The 18,554-nt window shown below is 34.8% G+C and overlaps 1 protein-coding gene across 1 annotated transcript in view; it reads right to left on the bottom strand.

Moving 5' to 3' along the window:
- The window catches only part of sv2bb (synaptic vesicle glycoprotein 2Bb), a 57,233-nt gene extending 56,649 nt beyond the window's left edge, over positions 1 to 584 (bottom strand). The window contains exon 1 of the mRNA XM_048158906.1: positions 455 to 584. The gene's annotated coding sequence lies outside the window, so the exon portion shown is untranslated. The remainder of the gene's footprint in view (positions 1 to 454) is intronic.
- Between the last annotated feature and the right edge of the window lie 17,970 nt (positions 585 to 18,554).

The raw sequence follows: 18,554 nt of genomic DNA, 5'->3' as shown, positions 1-18,554 counted from the left end.
TAAATTAGATTCTTTATAACTTTCTGTTAATCAAAGAATCCGGAAAATCAAAAATTAAAAATAAAATTAAGCAGCCCAACTGTTTTCAACATTAATAATAATAAGAAATGTTTCTTATTAAGCAGCAAATCAGCATATTAGAATGATTTCTGAAGAATCATGTGACACTGATTAGAGTAATGATGCTGAAAATTCAGCTTCGCCATCACAGGAAGAAAATACACTTTAAAATGTGCACTTCAACAATCTACAACAATATCAATTTACACTTTAAAATGTGCACATGGAAGCACAAGGATGCCAAACTAAATTTTATTTAATAAATATTGTTTAAATATTCTGCAGATAAACATCTACAATTCCTTCATGCACACTGGATTTTGTTGTTTTAATCTCTTTGCTCTAGTAATTTGCTCTGGCAACTTAGAAAAAAAAATGTTTTAAATTATATTACCTGTTGCTGAAATCTTTATCACACAATGTGTTCCTTTTGTTTTGTATTGAGGGGTTCTGGTTCAAGAGAATGATGCAGAAAGAGGGGAGAGAGAGTGAGAGAGGCTGGCCGTAGACTTCCTTGATGCAGTCTGTGCAAGGACTGAATGCTAATCAGACAGAGGCCTTTCCCCATGCTTACAGCAGTGCACATACGTCTTGTCAGCCCCTGCAATGTTACACACACATACAGCCACATACGCACACACTACAGATCCAAGGACCCCTCCTTACAGCATTAATAACTCAAACCCGGCTACTTTTGCTTTATTCATAGTGTAAAAACACACTAAATAACAGCCTACATGTACATATTAACATTTTATAGACAAACAATGCATATGTAAATGATTCCCCCTGGGGATCAGATTGATCGTCTGTCATCGCCGCTGCAGCAGCTCTGGAGACAGATGTTTTAAATGATCATTTAAAGGGTAAATCACACTTGCCTGACTAAATTTTTTTCTGAATGGTGAAGGCGTAGGCTGCCGCTAACAGCTAAATAATTCAGCAATATTGATGTGACAGACAGTACACAAGCTTTGCCTGGCATTTGTCATACAAAATGAGAGCATGCAACAAGAGTATGGAGATTGTGATGCTCTTTTGTAGTCTGTTTGCACACTTTTGTGTTTCAAGCAAACCAAATGCTTGAGAAATAATTAATAAACATATTTAAATATTTCTGTGTCTTTAGGGAAAAAGCCTATATAGCTGTATTTTTGCATAAACACTTTAAAATTTACATAGTTTAAAAAAATGTATTCTATTCTATCTTTTTTACTTTGGAAAGACAAAAAAATTATTAAAAAATTTAAAGTCAACATCTGTCAAAATCAATAATATAATTTTCTAACAAAAAAAAAAAAGAAAAAAAGAAAAAACATTACAGATACATGGGCTGGAAAGTTTTGTATATTAAAACTGTCTATCATTCTGAGTACAATAGCGTCCTCTACAGGTCAGATAGAATACTACAGGTCTTCTTATTCCTCTTCTTTTTTTTTTTTTTTTTTAATTTTTTTATTTTTAAATTTTTTTTTTTATACCTGATAGGTCTACAGTACACATGGGGACAAATCTCCCAAACCTTATTAAAATAATGAATCCATGTGAGATCTGCGAAATATCTGAAGAACAGTGTTCAAAGCCATTAAAAACGAACAAATGAGAACAACTATGAATAATTTATAAGTTTCCGCATCCTTTTTAACATTATGGCTTAGTGTGCGTCAGCATAATTCTGAGACACATAAAAACAAGTTAAGATTTTTATACACATTTTCTGCTAAACTTAGCAACTTATTTTACATAAGCCTATAAACATATCTAAAGATTTGCTTTTGCAAGAATCATTTGTTCTTCCACTCCCCTATTTGTTGCACAGCGATGGTCTCTATCAATGAAAATTCACCAATACAATTTGCATGGCTACTCACCAAATAAATTAATATGTGGACATGAAATAATTTTTTGAGCTGAAATTATTTTATAATTTTACTTGTAAGTCTGTATTATCTATCTATCTATTTACATACATATATAAATTTACCATCTTGGCAAACATATTTACCATCATATTTACCATCTTGGCAACACCAGAAGTTCACAAACATGTCATATTTTGAGTCTGTGCTGGGCAGCGAGTTTCTGAGATCAGTGTGTTCTGGAGCAGCCCAGCATGACAGGAACCGGAGCCAGCGTTCCTCGTGCTCTCTTATTTATTTAACCCAAGACAATCCCCAACGAGAGAGAGAGATGCAGAGAAAGAAAGGAGTCTCGATTCATTCAAAACCCAAAGAAAGCACCACAGCCCTTGATAGACAACAGACACGTGGTAGCAGTGAAACCAGAGAAGACTCGTGGGTCTTTTCTCCATCTTTCATCTTGGCTGCAGCACTGTGAGGAAGGAAAGAAAATAAGTGTGAAAATAAAGAGGGGAATTAATGGAACTACATAACTGAACAAATGCCCAAATACTGGCATCAGTTTGGTATACAGAAAGTTTATCTTGTCTTATCTTAATTTAGGATATATAGACAAATAATATAGATAGATAGATAGATAGATAGATAGATAGATAGATAGATAGATAGATAGATAGATAGATAGATAGTTGGACAAATGGATAGATAGATAGTCGGACAAATTATAGATAGATAGATAGATAGATAGATAGATAGATAGATAGATAGATAGATAGATAGATAGATAGATAGATAGATAGATAGTCGGACAAATGGATAGACAGACAGACAGATAGATAGATAGATAGATAGATAGATAGATAGATAGATAGATAGATAGATAGATAGTTGGACAAATGGATAGATAGATAGATAGATAGATAGATAGATAGATAGATAGATAGATAGATAGATAGATAGATAGATAGATAGTCGGACAAATGGATAGATAGATAGATAGATAGATAGATAGATAGATAGATAGATAGATAGATAGTTGGACAAATGGATAGATAGATAGATAGATAGATAGATAGATAGATAGATAGATAGATAGATAGATAGATAGATAGATAGATAGATAGATAGGACAAATCGGACAGACATGGATAGACAGATAGATAGATAGATAGATAGATAGATAGATAGATAGATAGATAGATAGATAGATAGATAGATAGATAGATAGATAGTTGGACAAATGGATAGATAGATAGTCGGACAAATTATAGATAGATAGATAGATAGATAGATAGATAGATAGATAGATAGATAGATAGATAGATAGATAGTCAGACAAATTATAGATAGATAGATAGATAGATAGATAGATAGATAGATAGATAGTTGGACAAATGGATAGATAGATAGTCGGACAAATTATAGATAGATAGATAGATAGATAGATAGTCGGACAAATGGATAGACAGACAGATAGATAGATAGATAGATAGATAGATAGATAGTTGGACAAATGGATAGATAGATAGATAGATAGATAGATAGATAGATAGATAGATAGATAGATAGATAGATAGATAGATAGATAGATAGTCGGACAAATTATAGATAGATAGATAGATAGATAGATAGATAGATAGATAGATAGATAGATAGATAGATAGATAGTCAGACAAATGATAGATAGATAGATAGTCAGACAAATGGATAGATAGATAGATAGATAGATAGATAGATAGATAGATAGTCGGACAGACGGATAGATAGATAGATAGATAGATAGATAGATAGATAGATAGATAGTTAGACAGACAGATAGATAGATAGTCAGACAGACAGATAGATAGATAGATAGTCAGACGGATAGATAGATAGTCAGACGGATAGATAGATAGACAGAGTAATATTTTGACTGGCCACAAGAGGTCAGCCAAACCCATTTTATAACTTTTTATTTTGGATTGAATTTTAATCTAAAACATAGAACAAAAATCTCATTGGCGTTCAGCAAAATGGCTTCTTAGACAGTCATTGCTTATAAATATTCATCAACCAAACAAATAAAAACATTTAAATGACACATGGACCCTAAACACTACCTCATGAGTTTAACTATAGGCCTACCCATGTAATTTGAATACATTACAAATATCAGTATGCGTGATGCGGTTACACCTACTTCAAGACCGATAAATGAGTTTGAACAAACATTCTATTCAAGATTCGTGAATGAGTACACAGACAGGCATGCGACAAACAGTGTTAGGGTTTGTAAAGGACACCTCATAGCTCCCACTAACTGTTGGTCCCGCCCTTAGAGGCATGCGGACTAGAAGAATAGAAGTTGCTACAGTGTAACAAGTGATTTGTGTCTCTACATTCTGAGACTTTTTACATTCGTCAAAAAAGTTGCAACGCTGTAACAAGCGGTTTGTTTTAAAACATTTTAGAACGCGTTTAACTTCAGTCAAACGCTGCAGCGCAGCATTGTAACAAACAAGGTAGTTTGTCTCGCTACGTTCATTGTACAACTAGTGTGGAATAGAAGGAGGACATCTCTGTGTGTTTGCAGTAACCAGCCAAAGACTCTTAGCAGAAGATTTTGGATGTGGTTTTTGTGAGCGTTTAAAGGGAATGAGAGTGAACGAGGGAAGCACGCTTTAAGCACTGCAGCGTTCTAGGTAAGAGAGCCTTGAATTTCCTACTAGCACTGCTGTGAAGTCATTGTATAATGTGATATACCTGGTTGTTGAGGATGTCTGCTTTGATTTTTTTCGATGTTTTGTTGGACTTATTATAACTTATTATCTGCTCCAAGATGTTAACCCCTACTGCTCCATCTTATAACTGTGTGGAACATGGGAGCTGGTTTCTAGTTGATCCGAGCTTGTCTTTGACCGTACCACGCTTGTCATATTTAAATAAATGTACTTTTTTTGAATAAGAAGACGATTTTATTTCGAAAAAGCATTTTTTTTGCAGTATTTTTGAATAGTTCTGTTTTATTTGTATTTCAAGAAAACAGAATATTGGCTTTATCTTGTTATGGCCTATGTAAATAGTTACATTATTACAATATTTCTTCAGAATAGCCATACTATATGTAATATTTTATATTAATCAATCATAATATTGTTTTGCATGTAAATGCGGTCAAACCAAAGACCAAAATGATCTTGACTAACTTAAGATGGTATGACCAGCTGGTAAATGGTGGTTTTGGCCCAACTAAAACTATCATATTCCAAAACACACCTATCAGCTTTCCAGCAGGGACTTTTATTTTATTTTTAATTTTAATTTTTTTATACTGCAGTTATTTTTTAATGTATTAAGATAGCAATTATTTAATTTAATATTTTATTGCAACAATTTATGTAAACGTTTATGTTGTTTTTGTTTTGTCTGCTTTTCTCTTTGGGCAGTTACTTTATTTTGTCTCAGTTCTGATCTTGAAAGAAAGATGATTTTATAATTAGACTAAACACACAAGTTAAAACCATTTGAACTATTGGGTGACCGGTGTCTTTTGGACGATCATGCCTTTGATGTTGATCTGAACTCAGCTGAGCAATATAGAATATTTATATCAAGAAACCAGTTCTATAGACCAGAACTGTTATTCTAATCATTCTGCAGTCCAATATAGATCGTATTCACATTTAACCTGAGTCTTTCTTCTTCAAAGGAGCCATATAATTGTGAAAATATTTGCATGCACAGTAATCTGTATGTAAATTTCTCATCAGATGATGGGACTTGACTGTCATTAGTTGGTAATGTATTTGAAGTTGAAGGAAACTGTAGTCTTTGAAAATGAATCAAAGACAACACTGTTAGTAAACATAAGATTGTCCGTTGCATTTTATTAGAACTATTATTTGTGTGTGTATGTGTTCCTCAGACTCCACAGTCCTCAGATTGTTGTTCTTATGTCTAGAAGCTTTGGAATTCCCAGGCTGTGTTTTGTATTGGGCCGTCTGTTATTCCTGGCCTTTCTCTATTATTCATTTAAAGCAGTGGTTTTCAACTGGTTTTACTTCGGTGGCCTGTTGCACAAAGCCGGTTTGAGTTGCTACCCAGATAAGTTCAAGATTAGTTTGAGTAAGATTAGTTTTTCGGCCTTATGAAGGTATCTCGCGCTCCAAATTAAATCAGTTTATAGTGAAAACATTTTAGAGACAAAATTGCTCAACATTTGCTGTTAATTATTCATTATATTTATATTAAATACATTAAAATTATGAATAATTAATGACATTCATATAATTAGGCATATTACATTAATTGACAATATTAAACATTGCTTTTAATTTAAAATAAATATAATCCATGCATAATATATAAAGCTTTTGAACAGATTAAGCTTACATGTATTCTTTGTGAAAGTATATTAATTATTTGGTCTATTTGTTTGATTCACATGCATTGATATAGTCAGATATTTTCTTTCAGCTGCCTTCTCAAACTTTCACTGCATTAGTGTTTATTCCTGCTGTGTAAATGCGTTTAATTTCATATTTTTCATAGCAATCTCTTAATCTTCTTAAGAGACATGAATTGGGCGGCTCTCGTGAGAAGTGAATCAAACTGACGTTCTCCTTGTTCCGTGTGATTGGCTGTTTGCGCATGTGTCACATTTTCAGGTGCATGTGCTTTGCAAACTCTGGATTAAACCTGAGTTGACAGAGAGAAAGTTTATACCGAGCGTTGTGCAACAGTTGATCCTGATCTAAACCAGGTTAGATTTATCTGGATTTGTCAACTCCAAACCTACTCTGAAACTTAGAGTTTGTTCAACTAGCTTCATGCAACAGGCCTTTGACATTTTTTTTTATATTATTGTGAAATGCAAGACAGTTTATTTTGCTATCCTAACTGTACATGTTGGTTCCATTTTATTATTTGCCTTATTTGCTTTCCTCTGCTGTCCATTACCAGTTGAGAACAACTGATTTAAATGCAACATACAGAAACCTTTATGTTGCTCCTTTTGGAATTGCTTGTGGAAATCTTGCTTCTGTTGGCCAGATCTAAAATCTAATAACCTTGCAGATTTTTTTTAATTTCCTCAGTACTCTCAAGGTATTTGCCACCTTAATGAACATATAACTGAATGGCATAAAAAATTAAGTCAGTTTTTTTTCATCCAAATTTCAGGCTTGTGCCTTTTTCAGAGCATAGTTGTCAAACAGTGAAAGTGTTCGCAAATGATTATGGAGACAAATCCACTGGCAGAAGAAATCCAAGAGGGTTCATCTGTATCCTATTACAGAGCATGCAGTTTTAGCTTCTTTGGTAGATGTTTCCTTTTGAGTTCAGTGCCGAGTTGACTGATTAGAATTCTTGGGGGATTGATCATTTAGGAAAGATTGCGCTGCAGTATCATTCATAATCTAATCTATGTTGGTGGTCATCATTGACCAAAAAAAGTCACAATGAGGTTAGTTTCGCATGATGGTTCCAATTTGGCTCTTTTTTTTTTTTTTAGGAATGTGCATGTTGGGATATAAGGTTTGTTTTTAAGTTAATTTCTATTCACTATTCACAAAACTGAATATTTTAATAGCCTCTAACTCTCACTGTACTTCGCCCTCCAGTCAGCAGTGGCCTATGAAATGACATACAATATCCGCACTTAGATTGTATGTTGTTGCAGCTGCTTATGCTATGTACATTACCGTTCAAAAATTTGGGGTTGGTAAGATTTTGAAAGAAGTCTCTTATTTATTTGTCTCTTTATTTGTTCAGTACAGTAAATGCAGTAACATTGTGAAATATTATTACAGTGAATTGATTTCAATCAATCAAAAAAATCCATCACAACCCTAAAAAGGTCAATAAAACAGATGGTGCTTAAAAATTGGTGCTCCAAACCTTGTTCTGTTGAACACAAAGAGATAAACTTGCAATTCAAACTTTTTTTTTTTCTCAGAAGCGTAAACTTGCAATTGTGAGTCCAATTCTGAAGGGAAAAAATATATAGATAAAATTAGAATTGCGAGTTTATATTTATTTTTCCTCAGAATTCTGACTTTATAACTTGTAATTGCGTGCTATGAAGTCAGAATTAAGAGATATAAACTAACATTTCTGAGAAAAGAAGTCAGAATTGCAAGATGTAAACTCGTAGTTGCGAGACAAAAAGTCAGAATTGTGAGATTAAAAACTCACAATTACTTTTTTTTTAAATTAATTTTTTATTTTTTTTATTCAGTGGCAGAAACAAGCTTCCATAATATTTAAAAAAATGTGAGAAACTTAACATTTCTGGGGCACCATTGACTTCCATAGTATTTTTTTTTTCCTACTATGGAAGTCAATGGTGCCACAAAGTGGCCTGGTTACAAACTTTTTTCAAAATATCTTCCTTTGTGTTCAGCAGAACAAAAAATTTATACAGGTTTGGAACAACTTGAGGGTGAGTAAATGATGACAGAATTTTCATTTTTGCGTGAACTATCCCTTCAAGAAACATTTCTTCTTATCATCTAGTGCTGTCAATTCGATTAATCATGATTAATTGCATCAAAAAAAAAATTGTAAATTTAAATGTAAACCTTTTAGTAATCTCAGAGATCCATGGTTACGCACAGATCCCAGGAAGGTTAATTCTCCCAATGTGGGTTGTAGGTTTCAATGTTTTCCAGACGGTGCGAAGGATTGTGCTGATGTGGAATCAATATATGAAAAATATAAATCCAGTCTTTTCCAGTGTAATCGACCTGCTAATCTTTTGCTTGATTCTCAGTTTTTTTTTTAGTGCTTCCTTCAGTGACGGATATCGCACAAGTCTCCTGGACCTCCTGCTTTTTAATAAAAGTGGCCAGGCAGACAGAAACCGTGTTCTCTGATTCAGCACATACTTGAGGAAAGTCCAGCCTCTCAGACTCAACTAGTTTGGAGTAGCTTTCAAACAACAAGACCGTTCCAATGAACATCCGTTGCTTGCCCAGAAATGCCAGATATTTTGTTTGCTAGAGGAAGAGCTGCTTTTTACTGTTGCATCGCATGTACAGCATTCTGTTTTTGCTTTGAACAATAAAGAACGTCGTCAGCTGATGAAGTTTTTGATTGATTGGTCTTAGCAGTCAGCACAAGTAGTTCTAGTAGTTTGTTTATGGAGAGAAACACTCGCGTTTTGGAAAGTGTTTTCTCCCTTGTGCCGTTTCTCTTGCAGTGCTGTGGAAAACCACATAAATGTTTCGTAGGGTTTTGCCTCCTGTTGGCCCCCAAATTTTGCTATGCAATGCTTTTTTTGTGTGCGTGTTCTACAAAACAAAACAGTAATGTCTTTTAAAAGTAGCTTTAGAAAGACACTTGTGATGCAACCTTTCCAGTTAAGTTTTTGCCGCAGTTCTCTGTGCTCAAGAAAATCTAAACAAGAGACTTGTTGTTGTACTACAGTAAAGGCATTATGTAATTTCTCAGCAAAGAATAACTAGTTTGTCTGTCAGCTGTAACTAAAGATTGAAAGTGCCTCATTAGTGTAAATCTGAGGATACCTGACATGTGCAGAAAGCACAGTGTTTCCTCTAAGGCTGTATGTGTGTACGTGCTTTCAAAGACTATTAGCGAGGCCCTTCTCTTTGTTGTCGTACACCTGCCAAGTGACCTGGCTCTCCCCTTTCTGTGTGACGTCATCTCCTTTATCTTTTATCTACCCTGAGGTCGTCATTGCACACTGAGTTTTGTGGAATTGAGTTACTTGCTAGCATCAGACACACACATACACACACTAATACCATAGTTAAAGTCAACTTGAACTCAATTTTACCTTATTTACTTTAGTTCATAATACCTTAGTGCACATTATTCCAGAGAAAAAGTATTTGTCTGAATCAAAAAAAAAAAAAAAAGGTTCTAACTCTGAAATGGCAATTTGGCTGACGTCACCTTGGATGGAAAATAAAGTTAATAGTCTATTGACTAAATGACTATTTAGGCGTCATAATAAATTGTCAAGTCAGATTTATTTGTACAGCACTTTTCACAATAAACATTGTTTCAAAGCAGCTTTACAGAATATCATGATGTTAATGTTTATAATATCATCATGCTTTAGAGTCGCATTTAGCAGATTAGATCTGGGTGATAATATTTTTTACATTTTACGACATTACAAAAAATGAAGCAGTTACCTCTATGGTATAATATTGCTTTACATGAGTATACTGTATGTATGCAGATAATGTTTGACATACTTATCCAGCTTTATAGCTGGGTGATAATATAGTTACATTTTGCGATGTTTTGGTAGTCCGAGTTTTCGGACTATCGTCTCTATCACGTGACGTTGCTGTGCGATGTGGTTATGAAAACTTATCGTTTGCATGCTTTTTTTAAGTTCTGCGGTTTTAAAACGAGTGATTTTAAACTGTTGAAATGCTATAAGCAGCGAAAGAGAAGTAATTTCGCTATATGAAGCCGCTACTGAACCGAGTTCTTTTTGCCACCTAATTAGGCTTCAAAGGTTAAATACACTAGCCTGACTACGTCAGACTTCCTACTTCCGCTCAATTTCATTTCGCTTCTGTACTCAGTCTGATACAGCATCAGAGCTTTCTGTTTGCCACCGGTCTGGAAACAGCCGGGCCAATCAACGAACAGAGGGCGGGCTGAGAGCCGTGACGTAGATGCTAAGCGCCGAGTTTTACATTGTAGGTTAGAGCAATCGAAACCCGAAACGACCGCGGAAATGGTAAAGGAGACACGGGATTCAAACTTCGGGATGCATTAACTTCGCATAATCTGCAAAAGTCGTTTACAGCCATGTTCACTCCGGTATTTCGCTCGCATCATCATGTGTTTACAACAGGTTTACAGTGGAAGTTCAATCATAGATTTGAGTTCGATGCATGATGTCTGTGCTTCGATGCGGCTGTACAGGAGCATAACATACGTCATAACTAAACGTATCTGATTGGCTTACGGGTAACCAATGATTTTAAACTTCAGACAAGCGCCCCCTAGCGAGAGAGAAAACACTTCTCTATTATGCCATTCCAGACTCTGTCTACGAAGCAAAGTGAAGTAGCAGAGTCTGGTATTACCAGGCTATAAATACACATACTTGTGTGTCAAAATGCCCTTCTTTGCAAGTATCCTCTTAAACAATCGTTTGTCATAAGTAAACGTTAAGAGAGAAACGCATGTGTAACAGTATATTGTAATTAGTTTCTTTGTTTTTTATTTTATTACTGACTGTTTTGTCTTCAGTAAGCTTGAGTTTTTTTTTATAAAATATTATAGGTGTTTTGTGACAAGAATTATGAAATTTCAATGTTATTCAAAATTTTGATGATATAAACTTATTTAAAGCAAAAATAACTATATTGTGATATAGTTATTGTGAAATAAAATTACTTGTATTATGATTAAGATTTTGGTCATATCATCTACCCCTAGCGACGATATAAACAATCGAGCAGTTGAGAATACAAATTGTGGGCTGCTGTTGTAGGTAATGCAGTCCTTCAAAAACCTTGCCAAAAGTTGACTTATAGTAGTAATTTAATGCCAATTAATTCACTAACAATTACTGCAAACTAGGGGTGTGCGATATCCCAATTTTAGATTGTGAATGATTAAAGGTGCCCTAGAATAAAAAATTGAATTTAACTTGGCATAGTTGAATAACAAGAGTTCAGTACATAGAAATGACATACAGTGAGTCTCAAACATCATTGTTTCCTCCTCCTTATATAAATCTCATTTGTTTAAAAGACCTCCGAAGAACAGGCGAATCTCAACATAACACCGACTGTTACGTAACAGTCGGGATCATTAATATGTACGCCCCCAATATTTGCATATGCCAGCTCATGTTCAAGGCATTAGACAAGGGCAGAATGTCTGGATCTGTGCACAGCTGAATCAACAGACTAGGTAAGCAAGCAAGGACAACAGTGAAAAATGGCAGATGGAGCAATAATAACTGACATGATCCATGATAACATTATATTTTTAGTGATATTTGTAAATTGTCTTTCTAAATGTTTCGTTAGCATGTTGCTAATGTACTGTTAAATGTGGTTAAAGTTACCATCGTTTATTACTGTATTCACGGAGACAAGACTGTCGTTATTTTCATTTTTTAAACACTTGCAGTCTGTATAATGCATAAACACAACTTCATTCTTTATAAATCTCTCCAACAGTGTGTAATGTTAGCTTTAGCCACGGAGCATAGCCTCAAACTCATTCAGAATCAAATGTAAACATCCAAATAAATACTACACTCAAAGGAATCGATGTATGCATGACGAACACTTTGTAAAGATCCATTTTGAGGGTTATATTAGCTGTGTGAACTTTGTTTATGCTGTTTAAGCCAAGCGCGAGCTCTTGGGGTGTGGAGCACGAGAATTTAAAGGGGCCGCAGCCTGAATCGGCGCATATTTAATGATGCCCCAAAATAGGCAGTTATAAAAAAATGAATTAAAAAAAATCTATGGGGTATTTTGAGCTGAAACTTCACAGACACATTCAGGGGACACCTTAGACTTATATTACATCTTTTGAAAACATGTTCTACGGCACCTTTAAAATATCTAATAGAAGTCTATGTAGTGTTTTATTTTTACATTTGTTTATTCAATTTCTTACTTGCATGCTACTTAAATACACATACTATAGCTAAAATTTAAGCACTGTTTATATCATTTGTATCTTATGTTGTATATGTCCTATTATTTTTAATAACAAAGATAAAATAATGAAATAAAGTAAAATAAGATTGTGGCTCTACTTTTCCAGCTCTACTTTGGCCTAAATGGTCTGTCATTCTTTTTTCTTTTAGATTTTGTATTGCAAAAATTTTAAAATGGGGAATTACTTTGACTGGCCCAGAAATGCGTCACAATGTGGAATTAAAACTGGTTGCAAATACTGTTTCTTTTTAATAAGTTCTGGAGTAATTTCAACCATATCAGCTCTAAAACTGAAACCTCTCAGCAATGCTCAATTCCCTATATTAGATGCCAGCCAGCTATATGCATTGCAACAATAGACCTAATGTGTCTACAGTGAAACTGGGACATGTGGGATGTGGGGATGTGACCGTCGGTAACCTCTTATGCAGGCGGGGCCTATAGTGTTCCTCACTCAAACATACAGCTCTTTATAAGAGCTCACATCTGCGGTTTTAATGGTTTTGTGCGTCTGGACGGTTTCCTGTGACGACTCTAGCACTTTGCAGCCTGTTGCTGCCGTTTCTGCTACTTTCTGGCTCATTTATACAGTTGGTTACGGTGACTGGACAGATTATCACGAATTGGGAAGGCAACGTCTACTGGGAACGTTGATGGTTATCATGACGGTGATACGCAAATCCACGCCTTAGGTTTTTTTTTTTTTCATCATCAAGTAATTTTCAGTGTTCGCTGTAGAATGTTGAACTTGTTTAATATAACACAGAAGGCATTTTAGCTGCTTATTCATTTAGCATCCAGCATCAAGGTTCAGATTCCGGATAAGGAATGAGATTGTAAACAAATGTCAGTCTTTATATCAGTCTTTTTTTTTTTAAATTGCTTTTTTGTCTTTGAAACAAGTGTTGAGTGAGTGGCCAATTTGTTGCTGTTTTTCTTTGTTCACTGTCATCAGTCAAAATGTCCATGTTTGAGTCTGAAGTATTTTAATGAAGAAAAGATTGAACATTTTTATCATTTTTTTCATCCACTGGCTTAATCTCTCCAAGATTTTCAACATTGTCCTCAGCTCAGTGGAATGTACTCAGCACCAAGCGTTTGGAGAATTCTTACCGTAAGATGACTATATTTAGTCTTTGGGTGTGGGTTTCGATCTGAGAAGATTTTATCTTCTTTATCTTACCGAATATGTGTTGAAAATTGCCTTTAATGAGGCTTGTTTTATGGTCCCCTTGACTCACAGTGCAGCAGGCCACTTTCTTCTGGGAAGCCTAAATATGCATGTTCTTTGATCAGTCTGCTTTGCTATACATTTATGAAACTCTCTACATATCAGGGCTGTAACCACCATAGACATTGAGGGGTCAAGTCCTCCCCAATAATTAGCAATGGCCAAATGCCCCCTCCGTGAAAATTCCAATGTGATGCTTTTGTTTTAGCAGTGAGATAAGTTGAAATATTCAGCAACCGACAGTAATATCCAGTGATGCAAACTACTTAAAGGGATAGTTCACCCAAAAATGAAAATTTGGTGTTTATCTGCTTACCCTCAGGGCATCCAAGATGTAGGTGACTTTGTTTCTTCAGTAGAACACAAATGATGATTTTTAACTCCAACCGTTGCCGTCTGTCAGTCAAATAATGCTAGTGGATGGGAACTTCTACTATAAGAGTAAATAAAACGTGCATAGACAAGTCCAAATTAAACCCTGCGGATCGTGATTGCACATTGATGTCCTAAGACACAAAACAATCGGTTTGTGCGAGAAACCGAACAGTATTTAACTCTAATACACCACTATGTCCAACCGCGTTCAGCACTCGTTAGTAAGGTCTGATCGCGCTCTGACAGCGGCAGTGATGTCTAGTTCTCTTTGAACACTAAGATCACTAAGCGAATGCTGAACGCGGTTGGACATAGTGGTGTATTAGAGTTAAAAAATGATATAAATACTGTTCGGTTTCTCGCACAAACCGATTGTTTTGTGTCTTAGGACATCAATGTGTCTTCACGAGCCGCAGGGTTTAATTTTAATTTGTCTATGCAAGTTTTACTTACTCTTATAGTAGAAGTTCCCATCAACCCACACATTATACGGCTGACAGGCAGCAACGGTTGGAGTTAAAAATCATCATTTGTGTTCTACTGAAGAAACAAAGTCACCTACATCTTGGATGCGCTGGGGGTAAGCAGATAAACATCACATTTTCATTTTTGGGTGAACTATCCCTTTAACATTTTTATGAAATTTTGTTGTTTTGAATTGAAAACGTGCTATTATTTGATAAATATGATATTATTAATGTAAATCATAACTGAATGTGATGAGACAATAAACGTTTTGCATTTTTGATATATTAGACACACATAAGGGTGAATATATTTTTTAAAAGTATATTATTAGCAAATAGTTTGGTCCCCCCCCATTGTTCAAGAGATGGTTACGGCCTTGCTACTAGGGCTGTCAAATGATTAATCACGATTAATCGCATACAAAATAAAAGTTTGAGTTTGCCTAATATATGTGAGTGTACTGTGTCTAATTATTATGCATATATAAATACAAATACATCCATGTATATATTTGAGACATATTTACAAGTATATGTATTTATTTATATTTTTATATAATTTATATTATTATTTTTTTGTACATAAATAACATATTCTCTTAAATTTATACATTAATTTGTGTGTATTTATATATACAGATTATTTACACACATTACTCACACATATATTATGCAAACTCAAACTTTTATTTTGTATGCGATTAATCGCGATTAATCGTTTGACAGCCCTACTTGCTACATATTCACATATTCGAATTTAGGATTCTCTGGGCTGTATTTGCACTTTAAAAGGAAATGTACTCTATTGTGAAAACAGTTAAACATTTTTATGAAATAATTGTTCTGAATAATGGCGCTTCCCTAAAGTTTATTACCAAATACCATTGTGCAAATGTCACTTTTTCTTTCCATACTTACTGTAATATTGGTTTTGACATCGCCTCGAATGTTGACCTTTTCTGATCTGGGCTGCATTTACCAAAACCATCGTAATCCTAAATAGATTATAGAAACCATTGGCACTAAGCTTAGACGCTTTAGCGGAATGCAGCCCTGGTCATTTTATGCAGGTTTATGACAACAGGATTCTATAATCTATTAAAATGTGGTTATATGTAAAATAGTACACTTGTACATCACATAATGCAGATCATGTATGGAAATGTGCCTCCATTATAAGCAGAAGACAAATATTGACATTGGTGGACTTTGCTTATAATATTACAGCATCAATATTACCCTGATGTCACCAAAGTTCATATGACACATGATCCCTTAGAATTCAGATGCCTTAACTTCAGTCGCTTCAAGAACTTGGTTGTGCAGGACCCTGTGGCACATCCTGGATGTGTGAATCCATTTTAGTGTTTTTAGGTCAGAAAATACTTGTATGTTAAGAAGTATGGAAACCAATGAATAGATCATTGAATCGATGCTTCAGTCAGGTTAGATTGATAAAGCAGACCTCTGCACCTCTTCCTTTGGGTACAGCACGGAAGCGGAAGGCACGGCTTAGTTTTGCATTTTAACAGCCTGTTCGGAATCTTCTGTGGGTCACATCCCCGTTGTGGAATCATCCTGTCAGAGGTTTGTCAAATGAAGCTCTCTGCGGCCTTGAACCGAGTCTGTCTGGTTACAGTAAGCTGAAGAATCCGTGTCTGCTGCTAATAAATAAGTAATCTTCCAACATTACCATTAAGCTTTAAATTTCCACCAATACACTGTCAAGATAGTTTCCCCTGTTTTTATATTTCTTATATTTTCAATATTTGAGTTTGTCTTGTAACATTAAAGGTATGGTTCACCAAAAATAAAATTGCCATTGTTTATTCACCCTCATGTTGTTATAAACCTTTATCACTTTCTTTTGTTCTTTCAGAAAAGGAGAAAAGATAATGCTGGTCAAGCACCCATGCAAATGCAATGGCATAAAAGTATGCAAAAGCACCATAAAATAATCATAAAAGTGATCTATATGGCTAGTGTGTTATATTTCAAGTTTTTTTCACTTTTTTTTTGACAAGTTTATTAAAGTATACGAGTTGTGACTGAATAATTTTTTGACTCGGATCTGTTCAATGAATCGGTTCTTAAATTGTATGGATTTATTTCTCATGTTCACTGGTTGCAGTGTTTAACATCTTAGTGAAGGGGAAGATTATCATTGAAAAATGACTTAAAGCTGCAGTCCGTAACTTTTTTTTTTTTTTTTGGTTAAAAATTATCCAAAATCAATTTTTGAGCAAGTACATAACCAGCCAGTGTTCAAAACTATCTCCTTACCTTAGCTCGATTCACAACGGGAAGCTTGTAATAACGTTTTCTAATTCGAGTGGTACTGGTAGGTTTGCACGTGAAATTCGAGCGTGTCGCCATTTGTCTTTGCGTCATTACGTCACGTCTGTTTACATAAAGGAGTCCCAGCTAGTAGGCTATATCATATGAGGATGCTGCCGGCAGTGGATCATTTATAGCCTTTTCTCACAACAGCTGCAATAATTAAACTTATCATTTTGATGGCAGATTGTATGTTATGACAACTTAACATTAGAGATTTTAGACTGTACAGAAATTGGAAATTGAAATCTACAGGTAACGCTAATACACACTAAATACACGTAGTCACAAAATGCCATTTTTGTTAACATTTAACAACTTGAGTACAAATTATTAGAATAATAATTTTGCATGATTTAATTTGATATGAGCTAAGTGATCGTTAGACTTAATCACCATTGGTAGCGCGATTTATTGTAATGCTTTTTTTTTTCTTCTCAGTTGGTCAGAACAAAAGTGGCAGATTTGTTACTTGTTCAGGGGCCCGTTTCAGAAAGTAGGATAAGTGAAAACTCTGAGTATGTTAACCCTGAAATGAGGGAAACTCTGTGTTTTCCGTTTCAGAATGGGAGGTATGTCAAACCTGAGAAAGCAGGTTAGGTCAAGCCCGTTTCTGAAAGAGAGGTAACTTCTACTCAGAGTCAGTTACAATGGTAACTTACTCTGTGAACCTAACCTGGTCGGGAGCAGGTTTTCTTCGGTAAACACAGAGTTTCCTTCGGTCTCCTCCCCTTTTTTTAAAGTGCTAGTGATTTTTAAATAGTTCACACATTCATTCACGCTGCAAAAATGCTTTTCGTACTGAGTATTTTTTTGTCCTATTTCAAGTACAAATATCTAAAAATTCTTAAATCAAGATGGATTTTGCATATAAGAAAATTATATAAGATATTTAGTTTTGTTTCCTGGGGGGATCTAAATTAAGTGCATTTTACTTAAGTAAAATTATCATTATCTGCCAGTGTGATAATAAAAATAATCTTAATGCAAAACGGAAAACAAGATTATTCAGAGTGTCTATTACTAAGTGCAAATTTACAGTAGCTCCACCCCCCAATGTCAGGTTAAAATTGTCGTACTTTTGTGTGGCTGCAGTGGTGTAGGCAGTAGTGTGATGGGTGCGGAGAACTAACTTGTGATGCGATTGATGGGGTTTGAATCCACCTTCTGCCGAGCTCGCTATTATCCCTTTTTCCATCACATAAGAAAGGCATTTATTTTCAATAAAAATTAAGAAAATGTTCTAAAAGTGGAAGTAAGTTGCCTAACGAGTGTTTAATAATGATAAAATCATTTACACTCTTATTATTGCATCCAGTTAAATTATTTTTTTTCTTCTTTTTTTGCATGTGGGATACCATGAAAATGAATATTAGTTCAATAATTTACGGCAATAACACTCTACCAGTTTTCTCCTTTGATATTATAACATTGATAAGAATTAAACATTGACTCAGAAGTATCCGGACGTCCTTTTGTCATGTGCTGTTGCCATGGTGAATCGTAATATCGGCGCTCCATTGATAATGGCTTTTCATAGTCATGGTGCACGCGCTTAACTCCGAGTCAACCT

The sequence above is a fragment of the Megalobrama amblycephala genome, linkage group LG15, assembly GCF_018812025.1.
Source record: "Megalobrama amblycephala isolate DHTTF-2021 linkage group LG15, ASM1881202v1, whole genome shotgun sequence".
Lineage (NCBI taxonomy): Eukaryota > Metazoa > Chordata > Actinopteri > Cypriniformes > Xenocyprididae > Megalobrama > Megalobrama amblycephala.
The sequence above is the reverse complement of the archived record's forward strand: the minus strand, read 5'-3'. Positions and strand labels throughout refer to the sequence as shown.